This window comes from Larimichthys crocea, chromosome XIX (genome assembly GCF_000972845.2).
Source record: "Larimichthys crocea isolate SSNF chromosome XIX, L_crocea_2.0, whole genome shotgun sequence".
NCBI lineage: Eukaryota > Metazoa > Chordata > Actinopteri > Sciaenidae > Larimichthys > Larimichthys crocea.
In genome coordinates this window covers 12,442,282-12,454,148 of record NC_040029.1, presented here as the reverse complement: position 1 = coordinate 12,454,148, position 11,867 = coordinate 12,442,282, and the positions used below count along the sequence as shown (strand labels likewise).

General features: G+C 45.1%; 1 long non-coding RNA gene across 1 annotated transcript; it reads left to right on the top strand.

Annotated features, from left to right (window-relative positions):
* Window positions 1-10,698: 10,698 nt before the first annotated feature.
* Window positions 10,699-11,867, top strand: LOC109141708 (uncharacterized). Its single transcript, XR_003464235.1, has 4 exons — window positions 10,699-10,812; window positions 11,021-11,103; window positions 11,223-11,333; window positions 11,610-11,867. It is a non-coding gene; the product is annotated as an uncharacterized LOC109141708 (long non-coding RNA).

The window sequence follows — 11,867 nt, the reverse complement described above, 5'->3', positions numbered from 1 at the left end:
CAGTGCATTTGCTGATGTAAGCAGTAACAGTATCTGAATATTCCTGTATGTTGATCTGATGGTTGTTGTAGGTGGCTGTGTGCTTAAACATGTCCCAGTCTGGAGTGTTAAAGCAGTCCTGGAGTCAGGGACGGTCCTAGGTATGGGCAATGTGGGCGGCCGCCCAGGGCGCATTCTCTGTGGGGGGCGCACGAACGCCCGAAAAAGCCAAAAACCTCGGTAATTTTTCGATACCGCTCATTAAGTCAGGCGTCGGACAGACCGATGGGGGCGCACGCATCCAGGGGCGCATGGCGCATCCAGGGGCGCACTGGCGGCCGTGAGGGCGCACGAGAAAATGTTCGCCTCGGGGGGGGGGGTTCGCCCAGGGCGCAAATGTGGCCAGGACCGGCGCTGCCTGGAGTGCTGAGGAGGCACCCTCTGGCCACACCCGTACCTGCTTCTGAACCGGTCTGGTGACTTTGACCTTAGGCCTGTACGTTGGCATTAGCATAACAGTGATGTGGTCCGAACTACAAGTCATTAGATCGAATTCCAAATAGTATGTAGACAGCAGTTCACCTCCTAGGCACTCCTCAGATGCCCTTGACATCTCTCCATACATCAGATGACCTGCATGTAAGATATAATGTAATCTAAGTTTGTTGCTTACAGTGATGTCTTGTTTGTCTGTTCTCTGCAGGGCCCTATTCTTTTTATTTCCGGAGGTGCATGAAGAGAGAGAACGGCCTACTTCTCCAGTCCGTTCTTAACTGTCACGTCTATATGTGTTCCACTGACCGCTGCAACTGAGATGACGATCTGAAACCTCAACATGTCTGCAGAAATAACTAAATTCTAATCATTGGTGATGTAATATTATAAAGAGTCCGGTCTAGACCTGCTCTGCATGAAAAGTGTCATGGGATAACTTTTGTTAGGATTTGGCACTATATAAATAAAATGAGATGATTTGCATGCCTGGTCTTTCAGCTACACAGAGAGAGAATAACCGTTCTTGTACGCTTGTGACAACCTGAACCTTCCCATGGTGTTCCTGCTGGCTGAAAGAGATCTCCTCTTGTTGTGAAGACACATTACAGCAGTTCACATAACATAAAGAGGCTTTTCTCTACGGTTTGTGGTTTCTTTTTCTTTTCTTTTTGGTTTGCACAAAGTAATATTGATACGACTGTAGACGAGAAACCATGCTTGCTTTTGGATTTCACATCTTATAGAAAAATAGTTCAGGTGAGATGTGGGTCTTTACAGTACAATGAGTCAGTGTGGAAAAAATGATTTTCATTACACTGCTGTGTCAATCGCATAACATAACATAACATGACATGACATGACATGACATGACATGACATGACATAACAATAAAAGTACACTTACAGTAAAGCACAGTGATTTAGACTAACCCACTTCTTTGTGTTTATATGACCCAACATATAAAGTTAAAATCTGTATTCCTACACTCAAACAGCTCAAATGAATAGGCCACTGTCATGTGATCACTCAGTCAATACGTTCCTTGTTCATTCTGCTTTTGCAACACAGCTAGAAAGTCTGTTATGTCGAAATGAGTCCTGACCAGTCAGTGCGTGCACACACATGTTCTTGCAGTTAATCTTGCTGCTTTTAAAGACAGAGCAGAGCGCGAAGCCGCACTTCTCTGCAGAACACAGGGACACAGTTCACACTTAACACCAGGCAACCAGGTAAGAAGCCATCCTCAAACTTTACAGTCCGTTAAATCTTCAGCTGCATACTTTGTGATGTCACCGCTCTTTTAATATTGGTTATGTGATACACCCTAATGGAAGAGCACATAGTCACTTTTTGTTTGGTTACGGTCGAAATCTGGAACATAATTTTACACAGTACTTTATTATTGTTTGTAGCAACCAGCTCAAGGTTAAATATAATTCTTACATTTTATTGTGAAGGACAATCTTTATGGGGCGTAAAGAAAAAAAAAAGAAAAGAAAGCGGAACTGAAGTGAAGGTATAGTTTCACCGGGGGGGGGCCTAAGGTGAGCGACTCCTCCCTCTTTCCTCAGACAGATTTTGTGAGGAAAAGATGGTGGTCCGCTCTTTCGCTCACTGACTTTTTCATTCTGTTTTCCAGGTTCGTACTCGGTTGAAAATAAGACCAATTCCTCCTGAAATGTGTAGTAATGCATTGTAGCTGTGATGAGTTTGTTTCTGATATGTGTATCTGAGTTTAAGAGCGCATTTATAAGCGCGAGACGCAGACTTTTGGCGCGAATGGCTAATTAGTATATGTGTATGTGTGATGCTATGTGCTAGGTTCCTCACTCCCTGGTGTGTTTGTATTTCATTTTTTTTAGATATCCTGACATGTTATGACTGATGATTAATGTTAAAAGAAGATAGGTTGACTATTTATGACTAAAAGGGGGGTTATTCCTAAAGTTATATGAGCTGTTATGTGTCCGGTTTGTGTTTAAAGATACAGTATAAGTTGAGCAGTTTTCCCTATGTGTATTACGTTTCGTGGTTTTGGCTCTAAAGTCATTTAAATACTCATTCTAAGCTAAAGAGGGTTTGTGATTTACCGTATTACATGGATACATTAGTGGATTTCTTGAGTTAACCAAAACAAAAGTATAGTTAGATAAGCTAACATGATAATAGCTAAACCTGATCCATTCTTCGTATGTTATGGCACTTAAAAGAAAGTGTGTGGAAGAAGTTTAAACTGACAAATGAGAATTGAAATTGAAACATGTTTACAGTAGGGGATGTTTATTGTTTATTGATATTGCTGTTGTTGTTGTTGTTGTTGTTGTAATAAAGAGACAGATTTGTGAGGAAAAGATGGTGGTCCGCTCTTTCGCTCACTGACTTTTTAATTCTGTTTTCCAGAGAGAGTTGAGAGCGGTGAACCAGCAAAACTTCATTTGTTACTACAGGTTTACCCTTTTAAACTTGTAACAAACTGTGGGGGCTCGTCCGGGATCTCTTCTCATCACAACCACTGAGGAGTAGATCCAGAGATACCAGAACCGTATGACCAAGGTGAAAAGACGCTGCGGCAGGCCAGGAGTCAACCCGGGGGGTGTCCAAGAGGGGAGACCAAGGATGAAAAGGGATCACCTCGCTAGGAGCCACACTGCTGATCCTGAGGCCAACGCACGCTAGTCACCTGTGAGCCACACTGCTGATCCTGAGGCCAACGCACACTAGTCACCTGTGAGCCACACTGCTGATCCCGAGGACAACGCACGCTGGTTACCAGACGGCTACACCACTGATCCGGTGGTCATCGCACACCTACACCAGGGCGACATCAGGACCACACACCATGTCGGCAGCTCGTAAGGAATTAGTATGGAGCATCAAGAAACAACTCTTCAGACTCTCGAGCAACAACATCTATCAGGTTGCAAAAGACATTGCAATCGACAGCCAACACGAAGGAGAGCTGAATCCGAATGATGAAGAAGGGTGCATGGAGTATGTCCTCTCTTACATGCAATCTGACAACTTATTAAAACTTGAGGATGAAGGTATGGGTCAGTTACTTGCTCTAAACGATTTGATATGTAAAGTGATGAATGTCGATGCCCCTGTTAATTATCCAGTTAGTCTGTTGAGTGATGGTGACACACATGTTACACCTAGTCACAGTCCATCTATCACGATCCTAAACTCTGCATCACAACCTCATTCTCACCCTAACTTCACAGTTATGTACCCTAACACTCATACCAATACAACAATACAGTCAGTAGAAGGACTGAGACAAATGTATACGGAGCTGGGCGAGAAACTCAGACGATGTGAATCTACAGCAGCCCCGCCGACTGCAACTCTCCCCCACCACGGTGAGTCAAGGCCAGACTGTATGCCCCAGGTTATCTCAGAGAGACCAGTAGTTCTGAAGGACCTCTTCTACCTGCAACGCAGAGACTTCAAAGTACATGGTGGTCAGGTTGGAGATCAGAACTCTGATTTGAATTACAACAATATCAGTAAACAAATTGACGAGGGAATAAAAGAGGGCTTCGGAGAGGCAGAGGTGGTCAGAGGTGGTCAGAGGTGTGTTGAGGATCATCAAACCAGGCGCCTTTAAGGATATGCTGGTAAACAAAGATTCAATTACAGTAGCTGAACTCAAAGGCTTCCTCAGGTCCCACCTCGGTGAAAAAGCAACAACTGAGATGTTCCAGGAATTGATGTGTGCCAGGCAATCGGACCAAGAATCACCCCAGCAGTTTCTGTATCGCATGATTGGGCTCAAGCAGAAACTACTTTTCCAGTCCCGGCAGACCAGTACAGACATTTCATATGATCCTAAGACCGCCATACTATCTATCAGGGTTTGGGGACAAAACATGCTGACCTCCGGCAGAGACTGAGGCCTTTAACCTCGAACAGCCAAGTCACAGATGAGGAAATTCTTCACCAGGTCATGAAAATAATAAATTATGAGAATGAGCATCAGTGCAGACTTGGCCAACCCCTTCGACAAAAGACAACACAAGCCCACAGTGCCAAGTTGACAAGTTGAGACAGGAGACTATCACAACAATGACCAGTCACTGAATACAGCAACGGGCAATAAAAATCTCCCGACAATGCAACAGCTCAGTGCCCAGGTGGAGATTGTTCTTTGATTGTTTAGCGGACAGCAAACACTCAGGTGTCTCCCCCTCTGGCTATGCCAGTCCACATCCAGCCACACCCCTCCTCTCAACCACCCCCCTTTAGGTCTATCCAACCACAATTGAGACCACCCGCAGTCCAGACGAGAAGTAGAACAGCTTGTTGTCTGAAATGCACTGAGCAAAATTTACAGGAGTGCAACCACTACTTCGTATGTGAAGAGGCAGGACACAGGGCAGTGGGATGTTTGAAACGAGTCAAGGTGCAGGGAAACGGGACTCGGTCTCTGGGGAGGGACACCCAGAGACCAGTGTGCAGTTTCAGTCCCAAGCAGTAGGCCACACCCCCAATCCAATAACAAGACACCCAAAACAAAACAAACACCAAAAGTCGCACACACTTACCTGCCAGAGTAAAATCACCTGCCAGGCACCCCTGGTTGGGAAGAAAAGTTTACTGAAATGTTTGGTTGGCGGTTACCCAGTAACAGTCCTGTTTGATTCAGGCTCACAAGTGAGCATAGTTGACCAAGTTGGGGTGACACTCACATCCCCAATTATACAGTAAGACCCCTTTCTGAGCTCCTAGGGGGAGAACTTGACCTCTACGCAGTCACTGGCCATACCATCCCGTACAGTGGATGGGTTGAGCTCACTGTCAATCTAGCAGGGAATGACGGCCCCGATCTCACCATACAGGCCCCTTTCCTAGTCAGCCAGTTGCCACTGGCCCAACCCCTGCTTGGAGCCAATGTTCTGATTGAGTTCATCAGACGGAAGGAGTCTTCTGGCGACGCAGTCGCAACAATTGTCAGCCTTCTCCGCCGTGCATTTGAAATAGAGGAAGAACAGGTGGAGGCCATGGTGAGTTTCATCCAGGTGCCACCTCAGACATGCGGTGACCATAGTTACCATAAGAGTGGGTTAGGGTTAGACCATGCTATCATTCCCCCTGGCATGTGTGGTGTAGGGTGCCGCCGAGCTTTGATGCATCTAACCCCCTTGTTCTATATGAACCTGCTGACGACAGTACCGCGCTAGGACAGTTGAGTGTAGGAGAAGGCCTCTTGGAGATCGATAACTCTCAATGGCCTTATGTTAAGGTGCCCATATCCAACCACTCAAAACATGAGGTCTCCGTACCAAAGAGAACAAGATGGCAACAGTCGAGGTTAGTGGCGTCACTTCCTCCAGCGCCTCTCCACCTGAGCCCTGGCTTCCTCCTGTTGATATCAGTCACCTGAGCCCTAAAGAACGACAGGTGGTGAAGGAGGTGCTCCAGGAGGAATGTGGAGCGTTCTCCCGTAGCAGCGACGACATAGGATGTATCCCCTCCCTACAGATGGAGATCAGGACCAAGGATGACATTCCAGTTCAGAGGGCCTATGCATCCATTCCAAAACCACTCTACCGGGAAGTAAAGGAGTACATCCAGGAGCTGTTGGTTAAAGGATGGATCGTGAAGTCACAGTCACCTTATGCCACTCCTGTCATCTGTGTGAGGAAGAAAGATGGTTCCTTACGTCTGTGTGTTGACTACCGGCTCCTTAACAACAAAACTGTACCCCCTTCCTAGAATCCAGGACCTCACTGACTCCCTGGGAGGGTATTCCTGGTTTTCATGATCAGGGTACCTGAGTGCATTCACAACTCCATGGGGGCCCTACGAGTGGGTCCGAATCCCTTTCGGGGTGTCTAACGCACCAGCCACTTTTCAAAGGAGCATGGAAGGAATGCTCGACACACTGAGGGACGAGTGCTGCATCCCTTACCTCGATGACGTGTTGTGCTTCTCAAGATCCTTTGATGAGCATGTGCAGGTACTACGCAGAGTCCTCCAGGCCTTACAACGCCATGGGGTAAAGCTGAAGCCAGAGAAGTGCGAGCTCTTCCGCAAAGAGGTATGTTGGTCGGTTGTTGTCAGAAGAAGGGATAAGAATGGACCCCAAAGACCTCGAAGGACACAAGACACCACAGACAGTTGGGGACATCAGACAGTTGCTTGGGTTCCTGAGCTATTATCGAACATATGTGCAGGACTTCTCTCGGATAGCTAAGCCCTTGTACGACCTGCTCAAATCAAAGCCTGACACTCCTTAACTCAAGCCATCACAGGGAAAAACGAAAGGCCACCAGCCGTCCTTCCGAACCCCGGTAGAGTGGACTCTGCAACACCAGCAGATCCTGGAACAGCTTGTGGACCAGCTGACCAAACCCCCAGTGTTGGCCTACCCCGATTTCGACCGCCCCTTCACACTCCACACAGATGCCTCCCAAAAAGGTCTCGGGGCAGTTCTTTATCAGAACCAGGATGGCAGGATGAGGGTGATTGGATATGGGTCACGCACACTAACACCAGCGGAACAGAATTATCATCTACACAGTGGGAAGCTTGAATTCCTGGCGTTGAAGTGGGTGGTATGTGATAAGTTCCGGGATTATCTGTTCTACGCCCCTCATTTCACAGTCTTCACCGACAACAACCCCCTCACATATGTCCTGAGTACCGCCAAGCTAAATGCTGTGGGTCACCGGTGGGTGGGGCAGCTGGCCGATTTCCGGTTTGACATCAAATACCGGCCAGGCAAAGCCAACATCGATGCAGACACCTTATCACGCTGTCCCCAAGACATCAACACCTTCATGGCTGAGTGCACGGAAGCACTATCGAAGGAGGCGGTAAGTGCTGTATGGGAAGGAGGCCGAAGAGCGCAACAGGGAGATGTAGCCTGGGTGGCAGCCCTCAACCTAACATCCCATGATCAAACGAAGTTGAGCCTCTGCAGGCAATCAGCCACGATGAGCTGGTGAGGGAACAAAGAAAAGCCCCCGCCATTGGGAAAGTTATGGAAATGAAGGGAAAAGACACACCACTACTAGAAGAAGACAGAGAGAAAGTGGAGGCTGTTACGAGAGTGGGGCAGATTACACATAGAGGATAATCTCCTCTACAGGAAGAGTGCAGGTCAACGACAACTGGTCCTGCCTGCCACCTACAAGCAAACAGTACTCACCCAGCTACATAACAACATGAGTCACGTTGGTGTTGAGAAGGTCCTGGGCCTAGTGAGGGAGCGATTCTATTGGCCGTTCATGAAAAAAGAGATAGAAGAGTATGTAACGAGAAAGTGCCCTTGCATTACACAGAAGAAGCCAGCTACGCATGAAAGAGCACCAATGGGAAGTATTACATCAAATTCACCCCTCGAGCTAGTGTGTATTGATTTCCTTCACCTGGAGGCTTGCAGGGGGGGATGTGAGTATATCCTGGTAGTGGTTGACCACTTCACCAGATTCGCCCAAGCCTATCCCACCAGGAACAAGGCCGGGAAAACGGCTGCTGATCGGCTTTTCAATGATTTCATTCCCAGATTTGGGTACCCGGCCAAACTCCACCATGACCAGGGTCGAGAGTTTGAGAACAAACTCTTCAAAACTCTCAGACAGTTAGCGGGTGTTGCCCACTCGAGGACCTCTCCATACCATCCCCAGGGCAACCCTGCAGAGAGGTTCAATCGCACACTACTGCAGATGCTCCGGACCCTGGGAGAGAAAGAGAAGGAGAATTGGAAGGACCACCTGCCACATGTACTCCATGCATACAATTGTACAAGGCATGAGGCCACAAGTTTCTCCCCGTATTATTTGTTGTATGGCCGACATCCTCGCCTTCCTGTTGATCTCCTCTTTGGCCTCATAACGGATGAGGGAGCGGAAATCAGTGGACCTAGGGGATATGCTGAGAAATGGGCAGGGAAAATGACTGAGGCATATCGAATAGCAAACGTTACTACAGTTTTACCCTTTTAAACTTGTAACATTTACTGTGTAAGTTTGTACAGTTATTTCAGGCTTCTGACATCTGTGATCTGTAATGTTGTGTGGAAAGAGGTTTTCTGTGCTTATCTGACAACACCCTGTGTGATTGAAGACAATTTCAACAGATAAAACACATTTTCCTACCCTATCTTTAACATGCTATGATAAATAATGAATTCCACCGATGAGCATTATACATGGTGACTGTACAAGTTCAGTTAAACTGCGATGACCCAGTGTCATCATGCGAGAGAGCTCTTCTCGGAAATGGACTTAAAACTTTACTATCGCTTCATGGGCTGTGTCACATGTGGCTACATACTACAGGCCAAAAATGAAGATCGAAGTGAGTCTCAGAGTCTTTTAGTGTTTTTATCAGTTAACAGATGAGATGTGATTTTCCTTCTTTTCTTTTTCTTTGAATTTTAGACTGAACAATGAGAGCTGCAGTGTGTGCCATCCTTCTCTTGCTGAGCCTGTGTCAAGGTATGTGTGTTTCTTTTCATATATAGACTAACAAAGACATAAGTAAATCAAGTGTTAACTAGAAACTACACACTAAACCAGGTCCGTATAGAAAAGTGCTGTGGGCTGGGCCGGGGGGCTCCAACAGGCTCATTGAATGGAGATGACAAAACATCATCAGGAGATTATAAAACAGCCTGAATATGAGTGATTTAGTTATGGATATTTTTTCTGGTGTAGTCTGAAGTTGGGTCAAACTGCAATATTAAACCGTCTTGGCTCAGTCGTTGAGTGTCTGTTGGATCAAATGACATCAACATGATCCCAGAGGAATCAATGAAATCTAACATAACTACAAACAGAAGCTGACCTGTGTCTGGAACACTTTGCTGTTGTTGTTGCCATTCAGCCTCATTTCCTCAGTTTGGGTTGAATGTGACAGGAGTACATTACATTTCAGCCATCTAATATAACGTATTTTCATTATTGTCATTGTTCCTCATTTGATCTGATTAAATCAGTTTAAATCAGACAGTTAAGCAGGCTGTCTCTTTGTGGTTATACACAATGACACAGCATATAAAGTTGTGAATTGTTTTTTCAGTGTATCATAAAATCTACATTTCTACACTCTACACTCTCAAAAGAATAGGCTGCTCAAATAAAAAGGCTCCTTCATGTGATCACTCAGTCAGTCAATGCGTATGATCCCCGTACATTCAAAAATCAAATCAAATTTTATTTGCATAGCACAAAGTCACAAAGTACATTTTCCTCTGAGGGCTTTACAATCTGTACAGGGAGTGACCACCCTCTGTCCTTAGACCCTCGGTTCGAGTGAGGAAAAACTTGCCCACAAAAAACCTTTAACAGGGAAAAAAGGTGGAAGAAACCTCAGGAAGAGCCACAGAGGAGGGATCCCTCTCCCAGGACGGACAGACGTGCAATGGATGTCACGTGTACAAAACAAAGAGAGAGAGAGAGAGAGAGAGAGAGAGAGAGAGGTTTCAGTAAGGGAGATGTGACTGCATCTTCAAACAATACCGTGCCTGACTTGGCATAAGCCTGAAAGAGACAGACAGAGACAGAGAGAAAGAGAGAGTTTGTTCCTCATTTGTTCTCTGACTAAAGTGTTACCTTTGTGTCTTGAAGTCCAGTCTGTCAGATTTAGAGGTCTCTATTTACAGAACATGAATGAAATGTAATGTAATACAATCTTCATAATTCTGTTTACGCTGCTGTATAACCACCTGAAAATTAGAGCAGGGGTGTCCAAACTTCTTTTAAAGAAGGCAAGATCTGACAATGTGAAGATGTGGGTTAATGATAACAGTATAAATATGAAAAAAATACCAAGAAAAGTTAAGTTAAATGTTCTGCGAAGGCTTGAGAGTGCCAATCATGTTCCAGGCCAGTTTTGGAGTTTTGTGTAAAATATCTTAGATTAGGCTCTACAAACAAAAAACGTGTTTTTCTTTTGATAATTGACTTTATTATTATTTTGTTTCAGTCTAACATGTGATCCTGACAGGTACTGGGAAAGTTTCTTCAGGTCATATTCTGTGACATTGTTTGTCTTTTGTGCAGCCTCTTGCGCAACCATTGGCAGCACATAAAAAAGATGTCTCAACTTACTGTGGCTGCTTAAATACGGGATTTCCATTGTTTGATCAACAGTTATAAACTGTTCTCCAGGAACACTTGATGCCAGTGGAGTTCTCCATACTCAAAAGGAAAAACAAGCAGGTAAATATTTTAAACTACTTCATTTTGAATTCAAAATGTTCTGAACTAAAATGAAAGTAGGACGAGCAGGACGATGAGAAAAGTATTTCAAGTAAAAATGTTGACAGAAAAACAGAGAGTGGAAGAAGAAGTGATGACAGATATGAAGATCCAAGTGTGATTGAAGGTGAATGGATTCTATTTAAAGATCGATAGATCTGATGATGTAGCTGCTGACTGTAAACATGTAAATCTGACACACTGGACACACATAACATGAATTAGACCTGTCCTTATTGCTACAGTATGGCAACAAATCGTGAAACTGTGTGTGATAAAATGTTGTGCACATCACTTGAACTAAACGACATTTTTGAATATTCATTGCGTCTTAGACAGTGATAAACTCTGCAGGAAGAGACAAAGATGAAGGCCTTCCAGCTCGCTGCTGTCCTCCTGCTCGTCTGCATCGGCAGCGGTCAGTCTGCTCACAGAGTAAAGTTTGAATGGGTGAAATGAAATAGGTCAAATGTGGCATGCGGTGTTCCGTAAAGGTGGAATGCATAACTCTAAACTGAACTGTTGTTGTTTTTCCAGCAGAGGCTCTGACGTGTAACCGCTGTATTGGTTTATCTTGCCGCACCAGTGACGAACGCTGCAGCCCTTCACTCGATGTCTGTGGCAAAGTCTTCTGTGTGACATCATTCAGTGAGTGACAGCTGATGAGTGAACCATGCCCTGACTCCTGCTCTGTAGTTATCACACAAACATGAGACTGATAACAATCCCATGTCAAATACTTTACTAACACTAACTACAAGTCATTAGATCTGATTCCATTTGGTATGTAGACAGCAGTTCACCTCCTAGGCACTCCTCAGATGCCCTTGACATCTCTCCATACATCAGATGACCTGCATGTAAGATATAATGTAATCTAAGTTTGTTGCTTACAGTGATGTCTTGTTTGTCTGTTTACTGCAGGGACCTTGTATTTCAGGAGGTGCATGAAGACAGGGGACGACATAATTCTCCGGACCCTTCTTAACTGTGAAGTCTATACATGTTACACTGACCGCTGCAACTGAGATGACGATCTGAAACCTCAACATGTCTGCAGAAATAACTCGATTCTAATCATTGGTGATGTAATATTATAAAGAGTCCGGTCTAGACCTGCTCTGCATGAAAAGTGTCACTTGTATGATTTGGCACTATATAAATAAAATTTAAATGAATTGA